The sequence below is a fragment of the Petaurus breviceps genome, unplaced genomic scaffold (assembly GCF_028583685.1).
Source record: "Petaurus breviceps papuanus isolate PSGF00001 unplaced genomic scaffold, PetGlider_PUasm1.0 91133, whole genome shotgun sequence".
Classification (NCBI taxonomy): domain Eukaryota; kingdom Metazoa; phylum Chordata; class Mammalia; order Diprotodontia; family Petauridae; genus Petaurus; species Petaurus breviceps.
In genome coordinates this window covers 15,647,909-15,666,351 of record NW_027187419.1, presented here as the reverse complement: position 1 = coordinate 15,666,351, position 18,443 = coordinate 15,647,909, and the positions used below count along the sequence as shown (strand labels likewise).

At 32.5% G+C, this 18,443-nt stretch overlaps 1 protein-coding gene across 7 annotated transcripts in view; it reads left to right on the top strand.

Annotated features, from left to right (window-relative positions):
• GRIA4 (glutamate ionotropic receptor AMPA type subunit 4) overlaps positions 1-18,443 on the top strand; it is a 484,847-nt gene that overhangs the window by 3,018 nt on the left and 463,386 nt on the right. The window lies entirely within an intron of this gene.

The following is an 18,443-nucleotide window of genomic DNA, read 5'->3' as shown; positions in this document are numbered from 1 at the left end:
AGAGAGAGAGAGAGAGAGAGAGAGAGAGAGAGAGAGAGAGAGAGAGAATGAATCCAGAGATACTTACTGGAGCTACTTAAAATCAAAGGCTTTAAAACCTCCTTTAGTTCCTAATGTCAGTTAGCTAGTGTATGTGTTCTTGCTGGCTAACAGAATGAATCTGCTTCTTACCATTTCATTGTTATTCTTATAGCTGGATGATCCATATTTTAATAGGGTGAATTTTCTAAGGCTATATAGAGATATTGTTTTGAATTTTTGCCACTTTCGTTCTTTCTGTCTGCTTTTTGACAGAGTAACAAGCTGCAATTTAATAATGACATGTTGTATAAAACTGGTGAGGCAAGGTAAAGCTTCTATTAGTGAGAAAAGAGAAAGGCAAGCAGTGGTGTGGAGGATATATATTTGAGTAGGTTGACGCTGCAGTTGATCTGGTGATGTCACTTGAGGCTGCCCTGCTCTTATATTCTGGGTTGTAAATGTCTCTTACTATCAGGCAATACATACATCCTGTGAATATGCCTCCATGAATCCATACATTGGTGCCAAATCAAGTTAGGATCTGATATACTTGAATTCACAAACCAACCCAAGTGAAACTATTATCCCACCAAATGATATTAAAACAGTGACTTCACCAAATGCCATGATGGAACCATTGTGGGTTTTTAAAGGATTTGTTGTATTGCTTAAAACATATAATAGAATATAGTATGAATAAATTGTAAAACCCTTAAGGTAACTGTCAAAATACACATTTATAACACCTCTTTCAATATTAAGCGAAAGCATTCATTGAACCTCATGTAGGATGGAAGGTAACTTTTAAATGCTAATTTATTAAAATTAAAAATACAGATCAATACATGGATATAATGGTCTTAGATTATTTTGTCATAAATATGAATTATTCTTGCAAAATTACATATTTATATTCTACATGTTAAGAAACATGTTTAGATAGTATGAAAGTATTCAACTTGAACTTTAGTAAGTCCATTTTAAATAAAATTTCAAGCTTTGTTGTCATTTCTTTCCATTTAATATGCTTTCCTAAAATTAGAATTAAAAACTGAAAATTTTTAGGGGATTACAAAATTTTTATGCCACTGGTGTTTAATATTTGCACCCAGATTTTAAATGGGTTCAGAATTTGCCCTCAACTCAGCTATTTTGTGTCTTTTCTTAAATTGTTTTTGTGTAATCATGAAATTTTGTTTAACTCTGGAATATTGCTTCATTAGGAGTTTGTGACATATGATTTTTTTCACATTGGCACCTCTTTTAATTTGGAGTAATGTTATATTTCCCATGAGTCCTCATTCCTTGCTAAGCAGTTTATTAATTATACTTTGTGATGATATTACTATCAAAGTGAAGGAGGAAAGAGCTATGCATTTAAAAATTTTAAAACATACCTCAAGTGAAAACTAGATAGTTACACTTATTTGATGGTATTGATCATTCTTTTTTCACTCAACATTATTCATTAGTGTTTATTGCTGACAGAAGTTTTAAAGGAAACACTATACCTAAAATAATGACTTAATTCATCTTTCTATAAATATAACAGTTTAATAAAAGTTTTCCAGACTGTCTTAAGTTTCAGTTTACAATTTTTCTATATCAAGATATGATGCTTGACAGAAATACAAATATGTATATACAAACACACACATACATACACACATACATATATGTTTCAAAATGATCCAAACAATACAATTTAAAGTTTGCTTTTTTCCCTAAGAACTGATATTTTAACATTGTGAGGATCCAAATGCATTAGTATAATAACATTTCCCCTATTGGTTTCTATCATCTAAAATATAAAGTTCTAAAGTTATCTTTTCCTATATCACATTGTGATTAATCTTAATTTGGACCATTTTATCAAGTTATATATTTCTTATGTTGCGTAAACTTTAAAAATTGGAAATGTAAAAGTTGTGTATTATTTTTATTTGGTCATTGCCATTTATAATGTTTATATCTTACTTGAGTACTCTGAAGTATAATGTAAACATTGAAAATAATAAGGAACACAAAATACTGTTTGACATTTTTTTCTAAGTCTCATCAATTTGGTAATTATCAAAGGTGAATAGGTATTGTATAATGCATAGAAAATATTGCATAACATATTTCTTAATAAATGCCTAAGAAATCATTGAAATACAAATATATTGCAACCTTTTTTGGAGGGGAGAGAGAAAAAAACAGAAGAAAGAAATGTTATTATTCGATTATTTTCTTATGCTCATATCATCAACTTTAGTATATTTCATATGTATGTTACAGAAATATTTAATGCTATAAATATGAACAAACTACTTAATGAAACATAATAAAATTGAGTGACAAATGAACATATTGACCATCCTTAAACTAAATCTAAGCAGAATTTTACAAAAATCAAATGTCAGATTGCTTGAGGACACAAGTATCTGTATGATTTAAATTTGCTAGGTTGACTGACCAAAAACACAGATGTATGTGATTTTCCAACCTAATTAAAAATAAATAGTAAGCAATAATTATATGGTGACCCCATATATCAAGCACTATGCCTTTGGGTATAACAGAGTAAAAACATGACTTGAAGGAGTACTTTGGAAAATTCTCTTGGAAAACACATTTCTCAAAATGATAACTTATAGATGCTCAAACTATAAGTAAGATGAATATTCATGTCAGGTCAAACATAATGACCTAGGATGTGATCAGTTAACTTCATTTCCATTAACATTTCACTCCAGAAATTACTTCTATAACTGCTGTGTCTGGTCTGCCCGTGTATTAGAGACCTTAAACAGGGCAGTTTTCCTTTAAAAAAAAAAGTGAACTAGAATTAAAAAAAAACACAGATAAAGTGGCAGATATTTTGTCAAAGTGTTTAGGCTTCTTTTATAAAGAAAACAATTTTTCTTCTGTGTTATGGTCAGTTTAATGATCTCTCTAGGAATACTTTGAGATTTATTCACCATTCTATTAATGCAGTTTACAGACTGAAACTCAACTTAATTGCTTCCAACTCAGTATGTTTTTTATAAGGCCTGAATTCCTAAGAAACAGTCCATTATAGCACATAGATTTTTTTAATGGTTCAATAATATCGATCTGATTTGTGTCAGCTGTAATTATCTTTTTTCCCCTGATCAAAATTTTCTTTATTTTTCTTAAACTACTAGAATTGTTTAAAAATTTAGTTTTATGAAACATGAAATTGAATTATTTTAAAATAAATGTCATAAAACTGGGAAACACTTAAAATGAAAATGAAGTTTATATGAGTCATTATTGGGTGTGATTATACAGATTTCCACTTGTGATTAAAGGTCTTTCTTTGACATATAATTATTTTGGAATTGGATAGGGTGAAATTAAATAGCTTTTTCTTTGGTTGCATAGGAAATACTTCCTTAGATAGTGTTATAAAGCACCTCAAGATTTTTTTTTTTTCCTGTATCACTATTGCTTGCAGCCAAAATGAATGTGCTGATTTTATTTGATGTATCTTTTGAGAAACATTTGAAGTAATTGCTTTTACTAGACTCTCTTTTCTAATGTATTTTTATTAAGTGAATTAATACAGAGCTTTTGCCTATTTTATGGAGGTTAATATTAAGCTACAGAAGGCATGATATCCATAATACTAAATTATTATGGGCAGCAAGCTTTCTACAGAATAAAAATTTTTGCTTTTTAGATCTTTCTGATATCAGATCAACTTCATGTACAGTTTTAACCACATTTTTAAAAAAGTTTTTAAAAAGTTTCTTAATAAGACAGCTATGTGTTCATCTGACTCCACAAAAAAAATTTAATCTTAAATTCATCCTTTAATATACCTTCCAAGGGGCAATATTAAGTAGGTAATAATACTTCAAAGAAATTTGGAAATTGTTACTTGATAAGACAATACAGTATGATGGTATGCCAACTTCACTAAAATTTTTAGGGGGGGTCTCCTTGTTTTAACTATTCTCTTTTCATGATCTCTTTAACAAAGATATATATATATATATATATATATATATATACATATATATTTAATTTCTCATTTCTTCTTAAAATTTTTAATTCACTCTTCACAAATGACAATTACTTGTTCTGAAGGATCACAAATAAAATTGGTATGGCAGTAGTAATGTGGGGTTCATTTGTAGAGTTACAGTGGCCATAAGTGAGTACATGTATTTACACAGAGGAATTCATTTTGTCATCAAAGTGAAAGAGCCTGTCACTTACTACAATGCACTACTGATACGAATAGAAATTCAGTTACAATAACTAGGCTGTGAATGCCAATTTATGTGAAATGTGACACTACAAATTCCCTGAATTTTGATTTACAGGACTTACTAGGAACTTAGTAGGCACTCAGTATACATATGTGGAATTGAACTAGACCTCACTAGGTGTAATGGATTTTAGTGGTGGCAATAATCATTACATATTTCTAGCATATTAGGACATTTTCCTACATTTTTCATGTCTTTTAAGAAGTCACCAAGTGTCTCTACATGCCTGGAATTATGTTATGTGGAGTGTTGTGAGAGAGTCTAAACTGATGATGCCCTTAAGATAATAATTTTCAGCAATTTTTCCTTGCTGAATCTTATATAGATGGTTTTAGAAGATAATTTAACCCTTGATATACTGTTATGAGCATATGTGTCTTTAACAGAACTCATCTTTCAGAAATTCTACCTAATAAATTTTTATACTTCAGTCAATAATTTTGTTCTTGCAATGTAATAGTTGTTTATATAATGTGTTATTTGTTGACTATGATTTACACCTTCCTAGGCAGAAATGACTTTGTCTTCTATGCTTTCTATTTACAATTTAAGCGTGATTTTAATAAAAATTTGATAGCTGCTCCTCGGGACTTGTCAGTAATTTACTACATGTAGGACATAAGAACAATCACAATTCCTCAGTTTATTTCTTGCCTTATGGCTACATAGTTATATTTATGGTTAAAAAAAAGATAATTGATTTATGGAGTATGAACAACTAAATTCAAATATGTGTGTGTGTGTGTGTGTGTGTGTGTGTAGTGTTTTATAGTAAACAGTTTGGAAGTAAACAGTTTGGTAATGCGCAATTACTAATTTGGAACCCCAAATCAAAAGCTTGGATTTTGCTTATTTTCAGGGGAAAAAATGAAGGATACAGCTTTACCATGAATGTTAAGAGTTTTCTGTAGAGTGGACTGACAGGGATACTCTCCATTCACTTGAAATAATGTATTCTTCTGAGAATAGTTTTACTTTATTAGATTGATTAAACTATAGCCCTTAGATAATTACTATAAGAGACTCAGAGACTCAAATCATTTCATCTCTCTTTGTAAGATTAGTAACAAAGATCCAGTTTCTACATTCCCACTCTAGAAATTCTTGGGAAACTAATAGATTTACCCCTTTCTCATAATGATAGAAGGGAATGAAATTGAAGCAATGTTCTTCAACAGTTGTCATAGCAATATACTGCATATCTATCAGAAAAGTTCCTTGATTTCAGTTTTTGTATATGAATTCTTGCAAGTTCTGTTTCTTCCCCTAAGGAAAGGAAATTCTTAGATTCACCCTTAACAATCTGGTTCCAGACTGCCTTTCACATATACATTCTTTATATACCCTACATTTCAATCAAATTGACTTACCATTTTCCAAATCTCTGCATTTTATTTTCCAACTGATGTCAGTAAAATATACCTACCCCACCTTTAAGAATTCTTAACTTCATAAATAGCTCAGCTCTTATGTAACATCCTATATGGAACCTTTACTAGATTCAATAGTTGCTAGGTTGTTAATACTCTTTCCCTCTTGATATTATTTTCTATACTCTATATACTTATCTGTTTAAATATTATACTTTCTTTCCCAAAGTGGGATATTGTAAGGGCAGGGACATTTTTTTCTTTGTATACCAACCACCAACAGAAACTTAGACATATAAACTGCTGAATAAATGTTTATTTAATTGGCTTAGATTTCTCCTAGCTTTAGTGTTGCCATGTCTTATTCTGGTCTATGTTGTATTTATAGGTACATATATGAGTCAATCTCTGCATACATACATATACATGTGTGTGCTTAACTTTATGAAACTAATTGTATTGAAATTACATTCGACTTATTTCATTGAAACACAATGAATGAACATAAAAATTTGAACTAAAGAAAGAAAATAAAAGACCTCGTTATCTATCTGTAATATTTTGAAGAAAATGGTGAATAACACCTCTAGGTAGACTTCATAAGTTATAAGCCAATGAATAATCTAGAACAGATTGGATCTATTTTAGGGACCAAATAATAAACTTAAATACATATTCATATTTTCCACCTGTCATATATCAGAAAAATAATTTTCACATACCTTGTTAATATTTTGTTTTTAAAGAGCACCATGTATTTTGGTCTGTATTATAGTTTTAAGAAAAATGAATTTGATCCTCAGGAAAAAATTAGCACTTTTTATTAATATCACATAAATGTTATTAATACACTAAACTTTTATGTATTTCTTTGATATAATGTTACCTATTATTGCTCCATTTTCAGAGAAATTACTAATTCTAAGTTAACCTCAACATTTCACAGGATATTTATGAAGTTATAACAGAATTTGGAAGGGAAAACTAGCTTGGCAGTTTTCAATACATGCATCTTTCCCATCACAAATAAATTTCCTTTTCTTCTTAATAAATTTACTATATGTTTTATATATCTGTTGCAATGCCAATACAAGAACACTTCTATATTACATACACAAAAATTCTCAAGTGATTTTCTTAAACACAATTAGTACTTCCTTAAATGTTTCATTCTATAGCTTAACATCATTTTAGGTGCATGATAAGACTTTGTCCTTGGAATAATGAATACATTTCATAATATCTGAATCTAGATGGATGATGAAGTATATTAGAAGAAGGAATTTTAGGAAAAATGAAACAAAAATACTCTGCATTAACTACTCTGATGATGCATACAAATATATGTACATCTCCCCTAATTTGAAAAATCTTATCACTCTACTTGTCCTCTCTAGCTGCTTTGCTAAAGCTATACTTTACTAAGTGATCAAAAATTCTCATTCTATATTGAATCTCTACTTACTACCTCCATGTCTTTACCATCCACTCATTGCTTAATCCTATGTTATATGGCTTCCATATTCTAATTATATTGTCCTCGTGAAGTCCATCATTGACCTCCTAACTAGTTAATCCAAAAATCTTTTCTCAGTTCTATGACTGCTCAACTTGTTTGCCATATTGGACACAAATATGCACTTACTCTTTTCTAAAATTCTCTCCTACCTTGGTCATCTTTGCTCTACTCTCTCCTCCTCTTTTATAGAATCTCAGAGTTAGAACATATTCCAAAGACTAACAAATACAATATATACAAGAATATTAATCACCTAATAATGTATTAACAAATAATCATCTAGCTTTCAATTAAACACTTCCAATGATGGTGAACACACTAGCTCTAGAGAGCATTCTAATTTTGGACATTTCTAATTTTTAGATAACACTTTTTCTTATAGCAAACTTGTTTGCTTCTTTGTAACTTCCATCCATTGCTCTTAGTTATTTTCTCTGGAGTCAAAAAGAATAAATCTGGGGCGGCCAGGTAGTGCAGTAAGTAAAAGCATCAGCCCCAGAGTCAGGATGACCTGGGATTGAATCCAGGCTCAGACACTTAGCACCCACCCAGAAACACCTGGCTCTGTAACCTTGAGCAAGTTACTTAACCCCAATTGCTTAGGGGCAACCAGGTGGTGCAGTGACTAAGAACACTGAACCCAGAGTCGGGATGACCTGGGATCGAATCTGGGCTCACATACTTAGCACCACACCCAGAAATAACTGTCCGTGTAACCTTGAGCAAGTTACTCAACCCCAATTGCTTAAAAAAAAAAAGAATAAATCTAATCCCAGTCCTGAGTGAAAGTCTTTCAGCATATTTATGATCCATTCCTTTCTGACATTGTTATCTTCTTTCTACTCTTTTCTTAACCCTAAATGTCATTATTCAACAAGATTCCATCTTTTTTTTCTAATTACCCTCTTCTTTTGATTTGTTGTTCATGTAGATGACTTGAATCAGTTTCTCCAGCTATAACTTCTTTTCCAATGTCCCCTAGCCTATGGAAATCCTGATTCAGATTTTGGTATCAAGGATATTAAGCTATCCCTTATAAACTTTGTATTATAAATATAGTGTCTCTGGTTTCCCTCATGTAATTTAAAAGCACATTGAATAAGCAGAGCCAGGGATAGATCTCTGAGTATATATCACTAAACTAGAGTTGTTGTTATTGTTGTTGCTATGGTTGTGGTTGTTCAGTCATTTCAGTTGTGTCTGACTCTTGGTGACCACATTTGGAGTTTTCCTGACAAAGATGCTGGAGTAGTTTGCTTCTTCCCCCAGCTCTTCATCTGCACTAGAGAAGTTTCTCTAATTTAACATTTATGTGGCCAATCTTTTGGTCTGCATTCACCCAATTATTATTCCACCTAATGGTACTGTGATCAAAAACATATCATCTTTGCTCTGTCTACAACATTCCCTGGATATGCTGGTCTAGTTGCTTTTGAGGCAAATTAGGTTAGTTTCATTTTGATGAAGATTAATTTTGGGGGAGTTAGTGTTGCATTGGAGGGAGCACTGTTTCTGGAGTCAGGAAGACCTGAGTTAAAATCTAGCCTAAACCAGAGGCAAATTACTTAAACCTTTTTGCTTCATTTCCTGATCTGTAAAACCGAGCTGTGGAAGGAAATGGCAAACCATTCCGGAATCTTTGCCAAGAAAATTCCAAATGAGGTCACAAAAAGTTGCACATGACTGAAACAAGTGAGTGACAATGATGACTATTATGACAGCAGCAACAACAAATTTTGGCTTTAGTAATCTATTGTCCTAAAGAATGTTCTCCTTGCATCTAGGGTCTGTGGTTGGTCTCTGTATCCCTATTGCCTATATAAATTCCATACACGTGAAATGGCACTTAAAAATATTTGCTGAATTGAATTTAATTACAAACCATCTTACCAGTAATATGTTTTATAATTTTTCCAGAAACAAAAGTCAAGCTCTTTAGACTATATTTTAAAGATTCCATTCTTGCATTTTTGAATAATAGAATAACATTTGACCATCTCCAGTACAACACTTCTTCTTGGTTATCATTCATCTAGGCCAGATAACTAAAATTCATTGAAGGGATCTGGATAGGGACAGGAATGAGTCCTGTGCTTTCATTCATATAGGGAACCCAAGATGAGGAAATTCTCTATGAAAATAAATTGACACTTTCTCTGAAACTGTTTTAAAGCATTTCATAGAGCACTTAAATATTAAGTGACTAAGGTATACTTTTATAAGATCACCTCACTTATCATGGATTCCAAGTCCTCATGGCTATCTTTGATTTAAGATTCATTTATTTCAGCAATCATTTTGTCTTTACTAGTTGGAATTAGCTCCACAATAATAGGAGAGTAAAATTATGTTTAAAAAAATGAAATGATCATTGAGGTAGGTCAAAACTATTATTTGCCCTGTTTTGGGCAGAAAGATAACTCGAGATTTTGAATACATATTAGATATCCTTCATTACTATTTTGTCATGTTTCCTTGCCAGATATGAAATCTATCTTCAGAACTCCTCTTCTATTTCATTCTCTTCATTAAATGATCTGGAGTGTATATCTGTGGCAATATTGTTTCTGTTTTTCCATTGATTCTCAACTAAATGCTTTCCTTCATTATTCACCTTTCTAATTCCTAAATTTCCTTGAGGATGATATGGTCATACCTAAGACTTAGGAAAATCATGTTGGCAGTTGATTGGAGAAAGAATTCAAATGGAGAGAGATTTCATAAAGTGATTTCTTCGGAAAACACAGTAATATGTTAAATAAATCTGAGTTTAAAAAATTTTATTATAACTTTATGAATATTTTCCTGAATTTATGACTTGGCGTCATACTTTGAGTGCTTATATCTTATTTTTTCATACCAGAACAATGCTAAAGAAAATCAAATACAACAAATGTGGATCTAATTGTATCAACCATATATTTGTATTAATAGGCACTTCATATGTCTATAACAAAATGATAATTGGTGTTCATCATGATGACCCTGAATACTGGAGTAGTTATAAGATTCTGAAATGTCTCCTAAATTGACAAAGAAAGTATAATATTTTAAATATTATATTTTAATTCTTTGAAAATTATTAATTCAGATATGGCAATTATATTAATTGCCACTGAAATAAAATTCTATCTGCAAATCACACACTTTGAAGCTTGGCCTTCAATTAGGATACTTACCACCAGATGGTACTGCAGACTAGTTTGATTAGATAGCCTACCAGTTAGGCTGTCCATTCTGTGGATTTTATTAAAGAGGTCAGAGGTCATTCCTGTATATTATTTTAAAATAATAGTATTTAGTTAAGAACTCTCCAACAGATGAATAAAAATCCAAGATATACTTAGGAGCAAATTCAAAGCACTAGAACTCTAGTCACAGATGACACTTTCTTGCTAACGAAAATTATCAATTGTTCTTTAATTCAAGCAAATGTCTTTATAAATAACCCAACTGACAATAAAATATGCATGATGAAATAGAATTTCAGAATTTTACCAATAATATCTTGCATGCTAGAAGTTTAACATAAGACATTAGGATCACAGAATAATAGATATCAACAAGAATATCATTACTAAAATAGGCGGCAAACTAGTCATGTCAACTGGACCAGAGTTGCAAAAGACTTGTTAGTACATTAGGTGTTAATTAGCCTGAAATCAATCAATAGACTTTGGAGATGAAGAGAAACTTGTACTATCGTCACAGAAGAATTCAGTAGGTAATAAAGTAAAAGCCCTGATAGGTTACATAAGATCTGTTTAGGTATTTAGAAGGATATTTCTCATCAGTGTGGGTGTTCAATGAATGGGTTTTTGTGGCACAAAATTTGGGATCAGTGAAAGTGCTACACAGGTTTCCAAATACGGCACAAGTAGATATCATTCAATTTTGAGTTTATTATCTATCTACAATATGTGCCAAGGTAGAAGTATTATTATTTTGCCTAATGGGCTACCTGTGTACTACACATGGTTATATGGGGAGTTTACATTTTTTGTTCACTTGGCTTTTCTTCTGTGGATTGTTAGAGCAATTGCTTTTGAATGACTAAATATTTTATTGAAGAGACTGTATACAGTTTTCTAGGGCTCAAATCAACATTATAATCACATCTGTGACTAGGAGCACTTGTATAAATTTGTTATTGATAGGGAATTAATTTTTTTATTTGAACTGTTTAGGATATCTCCCATGATTTAGATGAACACTTAAGATGGATATATATATATATATATATATATATAAATCTGAAAGTTTTATGGGCTATTATAGTATTCTTAGAAATGGGATCAATTGTACTAAATTTTTGAAAATGCTATCAATTGAATATGTAATTTATATTTTATTGCTATTATATTTACCATTTCTACACTTTTCATTATATACATGTTATTAAAAACTAAATATGCTTGTCTTCCAGGTAGAAGACTTTTCAACAAATTGATAATTTCTTATTTGCTCATCAAACAGATGAATTCTTCTTTAAAAATCTTAAATTTTAAAGCACTGTTTACATATTTTCTTTAAAAAAACTCCAGATATTGTTTTCTAAATGTTTGTATATAATTGTTTAATAAACCACTTACAAAGCTTCTATGATGCTTATACAATCACTGTGGTCTAAGACTTGTTTTGCTTTGTTTTAGCAATAACTGATTTTATACCAGCATAGTAACTTGTTTTGTTGTCTTATGCTTGTGTGTGTTTGACAACATGAACCAGTTGACTTTTTGCATCTGACATCCTTCTAATGCCCAGAAAAGTGACTTGAAAATATGGCCTTGCAATAAATGCTTTCTGAATTCTTTTCAAATTTACCTCTTTAACACTCTTTTTTTCTTGTGTGCATAATACTTTATGTTAGTTATATTTTCTCTTATGTAACTCAAGCAATGCAAAGAAGACTGAATGATATAATGGAAAGAACACTGGATTTGAAGTTCAAATATAAGATATAATCCCCTACTGTGTTACTTTCTATGTGACCTTAGATTGGTCATTTAACTTATTACTTGTGTGACACTGAGCAAATCTCTTGATCTGTTTTAGCCTCAGTACCTTATTTATTAAATGAAGGGCTTAGATTCAAGTGTCTCAAAGATCTCTTCCAGGTCTAAATCTGCAATCATGTATCATTATGGTTGTTGCTATACCACTTCCTTGTACTCTAAACAATGAGAAAGTAGAAATTGATAATTATAATATTTCCTAGTATAGTATAAGCAGACACATTCCTAACAACTCAAAAAAATTTCATTTACCTTATCTATAAAATGAGAAAAATAGCACATGCTATCTCTCTTACATACCTGTGAGGATTTTATGACAAAATGTATAGAAACCACTTAGAGCTACATAAATGAGAAATATCATTAATTATTGCTAGTGTTACTAACTGATAATCAAAAATTCACTCTGTGAATTAACTTATTTTAATTCACCCAATAATTTTATTACTGCCAGCATCACAATATAATTGGCACTAAGTTAAAAATGACTAATTCCTTTTTTGAATGCAAAAACATGTGATTTTGTTGTTGGACAGACTGCATATTACATTTATAGAAATATTACTTTGTTCTAGAATTTAACAGCCAAATAGATCCTACTTTCTTCAACATTTGATTTTCAGCCCTACACACATAAAGCATTCTTTCTTAGATTTTGTTGGAAATATTTTATTTATAAGTACTAAACAAAATCCTTGATGCTTCTTGCCATGAAGAGCTACACTTTGAACTGAAAATGTGCTTGTCTTCTCAAAGTCCTTAGAAGCAGATTTTTAATTGATTGCTCAATACTGCTGATATCACTACTCACTGGATTCTCTTTGTATTATATATTAACATATTTATAATAAGAGTGGGTTACATAAGTATTATAATCTTTGTCTTCAATAATTCAAGAATCTATAATTTCATCAGTGTGGACACTCCCACAAGAGATGAAGATTGTATCCCTCTGTGCCTTAGTAGACTATCATCTTAACTACTGGGTAACTGTTGTAGTTAAAAAAAAAATCATCACTTGATACTTAACTTTCTGTGAGCATGTGAGAACCTAAATTTCCTTGTCTTCAGATGAAAGACTTAAACTATATTTCCATGTCTATTGTTTTTTTCCCTACTTTAAAAAAAGAAAAAAGTTCCCAAGATATTTGGAGTTATATCTGAACTATACAACATTCTTGCCCAAAATAGAAAATCTTTGAGAAAACCATAGATTTAATTATTTAAATTGGTTGCTGCCTCACTTGTCCCATACTAGGTAAGTTTAGGTGCCTGCATCTTGAGTTTCACCCTACACTTTAGCTCATATTTCAGACTTATTTCATTTGCTGCTATGAGCCCACCTGTCCTACCATGATAGTGCCTAATGTTAGTGTTTTGGTCCTGATACTTCCATTTACTTATTTGCTTTTTTTTTCTAATTTGCCTGCTCAGTGTACCATTGGATATGAATATGTTACTCTACTAAAAAAAACTCAGTGGTTCCCTATTTCATTTCACCTACATTTCAAACATCTTTGCATAGCATGCAAGGCCCTCCACAATCTCACATGACCTAATCATTCCAGTTCAATCTCATAAACTCCTTGAAAGTCAGAACTGTTTTATTTTTTTGTTGTTCTTGAATTCTCCAGGACACAAAATGCTTAGAATGCATAAGAAGTGTTAGATAAATGATTGTTGATCAATTTGTTAATTATTCATTTTCCATTAGAGAGAGAGGAAGGCATAATGGATAGAATGCTGCACTTGAAGTCAGGGAGACCTAGGTTGAAATCCTATCCTAAACACTTACTAACTCTGTGACCCTGGGCAAATAACTTAATAATAATAATAATAGCTAGTTTTTCTATAGTGTTTTAAGGTTGACAAAACACTGTACAAATATTATCTCAATTTATCTTAACAAATATTATCTTCATTTTACAGATTGGGAAATTGATGTAGACTGAGGTCAATCAACAAATATTTATTAAATGCCTACTATGTTCCAGAAAATGTGCCAAGCTACGGTCACTCTTGCCCAGGGTCACATAGCTAGGTAATATCTGAAGCCAGATTTTAATTCAAGTCTTCCTGATACCAGATACAACACTATATCTGCTGCACCACCTAGCAGCTCCAGTTCCCTAAACTTTCTTGGTCTGAGTCCAATCCTTGGACAACAAAAATATAGTATGTCACCAAACCCATTCCCAATGCATATCTTCCTTGATAATAACACCTCCTGGAGCTAGAATTCCATGGATATAGCTGTGGGAGCCAAAGAGGCCTCATTTAGGACTCAGATAATTACCCAATGAGAGTGGACTTTAATATTAAAGACCTTTTTGAGGTGTGACTTTTTGTTAAGTTAGCTCCTGAGTTCTGTTATGAGTTACACTTATAAGGATGTTACTTGAGTTCTGAGATCAATAGGCGATACCCCAAGATTTTAGTTATTGAGAGCCAAAATATTTGATTCAGCTCTCAGGTATCTTTGGGTGGTCAGCTCTAAACGTGATATCTTTTGAGGATTGCAGCTTTGGGTTTGAAGTTTGCTCTCAATTGTAGCCGTTTATTACTTTGGCTGCATTAGCAGGTACCTGAGGCCTAGATCAAAGGTCTTACCCTAAGACTTTAGTCTCCCAGATAACAAATCCTTATCAAATTGTCTATTCTATGCTACTTCCAGGATATAACAGACTAAGATAAAGATAAAAAACTTGAGTCCCCTTCCTTTGTCTCTTTTGCTCTATAAAAACCCTGAACTAAGAATGAATAAATGGAGTTCATCATTCTTCCTTGAACTACCCACATGGCCTGATCATTTCTTATTCATGTCTTGGAATCATGCTAAGTGCTGGACACTGAGCAGCCCACGACATATAGCTTTGGAGAATTTTAGTGGAAAATTATGAAATAAGCCCTAAATAAATTAAGAGAACCCTAGATTCATTTTTACTGTTTAAAAATTTTTTTATTTGGGGGATGGGAAACTCATTTATGTGTATGTCCATTCAAGCCACATCTTTGCAATCTAGAGAACTATAGAAAGAAGTAGAGCTGGCGATGAGATGCTATTAACCTTTTAAATGTAAATAAAGGCAGAACCAATGTAGATTTTTCAGGTCAGATGGAACTTGGACCAGTTTATTCCCAACTGTATGGGGGAAGAATTGTTTTCAAGCTGTTGGTAGTCTTCAATAGTTGCTTATAGGAACATTAGTGTACTTCTACAAGGGATGCTTTCAAAGAAGCAGAGAAAATCCATTAGGGAGCCTTTGGGAACCATTTCATGAACTCTAGAGAATCCCATATGGTGTATGGGTTGGCTTTGCTCCCATCATGATGTAGGGCTCATTTAGAGCTTGTGGGACTAGATCACTGAAAAACTTAGAGGCCATGTAAGCAACATCTTGGAAAGGGAGATTTGGGCCTATTGGTGCACTGCTATGACAATCAACTCTTGATTATATGCATGGCTCCTAATCTGCAGAAAATCTGGTTTTCAGGTTTGATAGGATCTGAACTACTCTGCTTAATTAATTCATTTGTTGGCATCTCCTTTGAATTAGCACCTACTCTTCTCAATTACTTGTTTTTGTTAACATCTTACAAAGCCTATTTGGTCTTACATTTTATGTGTCAGGGAAGTTATTTGAAACGTGAACACTTAACCCCTTTCCACCAAAGGAAACACAATAGCCTGAGAGAGCTTTTTTCCTAGCATGAAATAAGTTTCAGAGGGGGAAAGGTAAGTTGGGCTTGTGTCAGACTCTGCTTCATCAATCATATCTTCACAGCATGATTCCACTATTTCCTTTGGAAATTATTTCCTAGATAATCAGTCATGTTTATATTCAAATGTAAGTCCATTAGTAATAATACAAGCTCCCATTTGTAGAGTGTATTTAGTTTTATAAAGGCAAAACAAAATCAAGCATGTACGTGTTTATGAATATTTGTCTATCTATGATGAGCTATTATTTTAGAATAACAGGCTTGATCCCCACCACTATAGGGGAAAATTCAATGCATTATAGAATTATATAGTTAGAAGAAACCTTAGAGGTTGCATAGGGGTCCCTTGTTTCCAATGCACATAGTAAAATAACTAAATATCTAAATTGTGTGCCAAGTGACTCAGCTCTCTGTCTTAGTATTTGTCCTTTCCTCACAATACCCTAATTCTTTCCTCAAAAACAGCCACAAAAGCAAACCAAATAAACGTTGTTAATTTAAACTTTAGTACACATATGATACAGATTCCATAAGTCCATACCACTCTAATTGCCCTTTTCTAGATATGCTAACATTTAGGAGGGTTCCTGGTGCATAATATAGGTACTTAATAAGTGATTGTTGATTGATATTGCCTTTTGTGGGGCAAAGAGGTGGACCAGTGGATGGAGTACTGGCTCTGGGATCAGGAGGACCTGAATTCAAATTTGACCTCGCACATTTACTAGCTGTGTGACTCTGGGCATCTCTTAATCCTGTTTTCATAAGTTTCTCTTCTGTAAAAGGATCTGGAAATGGAAATGGCAAACCATTCCAGTATCCTTACTGAGAATCCCCCCAGGGGGTCAAAAAGAGTTGGACATTACTGAAGAATAACTGCACAAAAATTCTTTTGTTAGTGTTCCATTAATTCATTCACTATCAATTCTATCCTTCGTCAAAGATTTATCAAGTAATCACTATGCCTACAAAATGCAGCTATGGCATAGTCAATAGAGAAGTATCTTTGTCACCAAAAGGACCTTAGTTCATGTCCCATCTCTGGCACAAGCTATCTGTGTAGCCCCGAATCAATCATTTAACCTCTCACTGCTCCAGGTAACTGTCAAAGACTAACTCACAGAGAAGGTGCCACCCTTCATTAGGAATGGGAGTTTTCTTAGCTGGGAGTACCCTATATCAAAGAAATCAGAGGTACTATCTATCATGCCCAGCTGCACCAAGTATTTATAAGAAGCTAATGTAAATTAATAAAGCACACAGAGTACCCTATGTGTGTTTGACTAGTACAGAATATAGAGTATAATAGAACTATTACTTTCCATGACCTAGATGTTATATTTCTATCAAAGTGTCCTGAGACTGCATTAGCTCTTTTTGTAGTACCATTGGTTATTGGCAATTATTAAGTTTGTGATAAATTAGGACACCAGACCTTTTTCAAATAAATTTTGTTCAAGTCTCACCTCTTTCATGCTGTACTTGGCTAGTTGATTTTTCTGCCTAAATTTAGGTTTTACTGGCCCAATAATTCCAACCTATTGAGACCTATGTTATAACAATCTATATATCTATCTCTAATCTATTTCCTGAACTAAAATCTGGTTTAAGATTAGAGAGCCAATAAGGCAACAATTATTAAGTTCTTATTATGTGAGGAAAATGAAGTCAGAGCAGGAGAAATGGTCTAAGAAAGTGCTTAGGGGTAGAAGGAATAGAGTTCTCAGTAAGGACAAAAGATGAGTTTAGGAAGGGTAATGCATAGGGAGTGGTGGTATAATAGAAAGTTATGAACAGATAAGAAAATATCAGAGTTTCTAAATAGAGAAGTGGTACACTTATGGATAACAGTAAAATGTGATGTGTAACAGTCTATATGGGTGGCTGAAACAAAGTGAAGTTGTTGTTGTTCAGTTGTTTCAGTCATACCCAAATCTTTGTGACTCCATTTGGGGTTTTCTTTGTAAAGATACTGGAGTAGCATACGATTTCCTTCTCTAGCTCATGTCATAGATGAGGAAACTGAGGCAAACAGGGTTAAGTGACTCCCCCCAAATCACACAGATAATAAGTGTCTGAAGTTAGATTTGAATTTAGGAAGATGATTTTTTCCTGACTCTAGGCCTGGCACTTTATCCACTATGCCACCGAGCTGTTCAAAGGTGAAGTAGGTCATGGGATTTAAGAAAGCTGAGGAATTAGAAAGTTAATGAATTTGAGAGAGCAAATACCTACATATTAAAGTATCAATAAATGCAGAAGTTGGAGGGAGGGAGAGAGAAGTAGTAAACAAGGTGCTAGCTAAACTCTGGGAGAAAAGAGGATGAATAATCAGGGATTAACAGAGCTATCGTAAATTGTACTGTTACTTTCCAATAACCCTTTATCCTTCCTGGCTGCTACCAACATAACCCTATCCTATAACACATAACTATAAGTAAGTATACTCCTTTACTCCCTCCTACCTACACTCTAAACTCTGCTTCTGGAACTCTAGGATCAAAGAGATTAG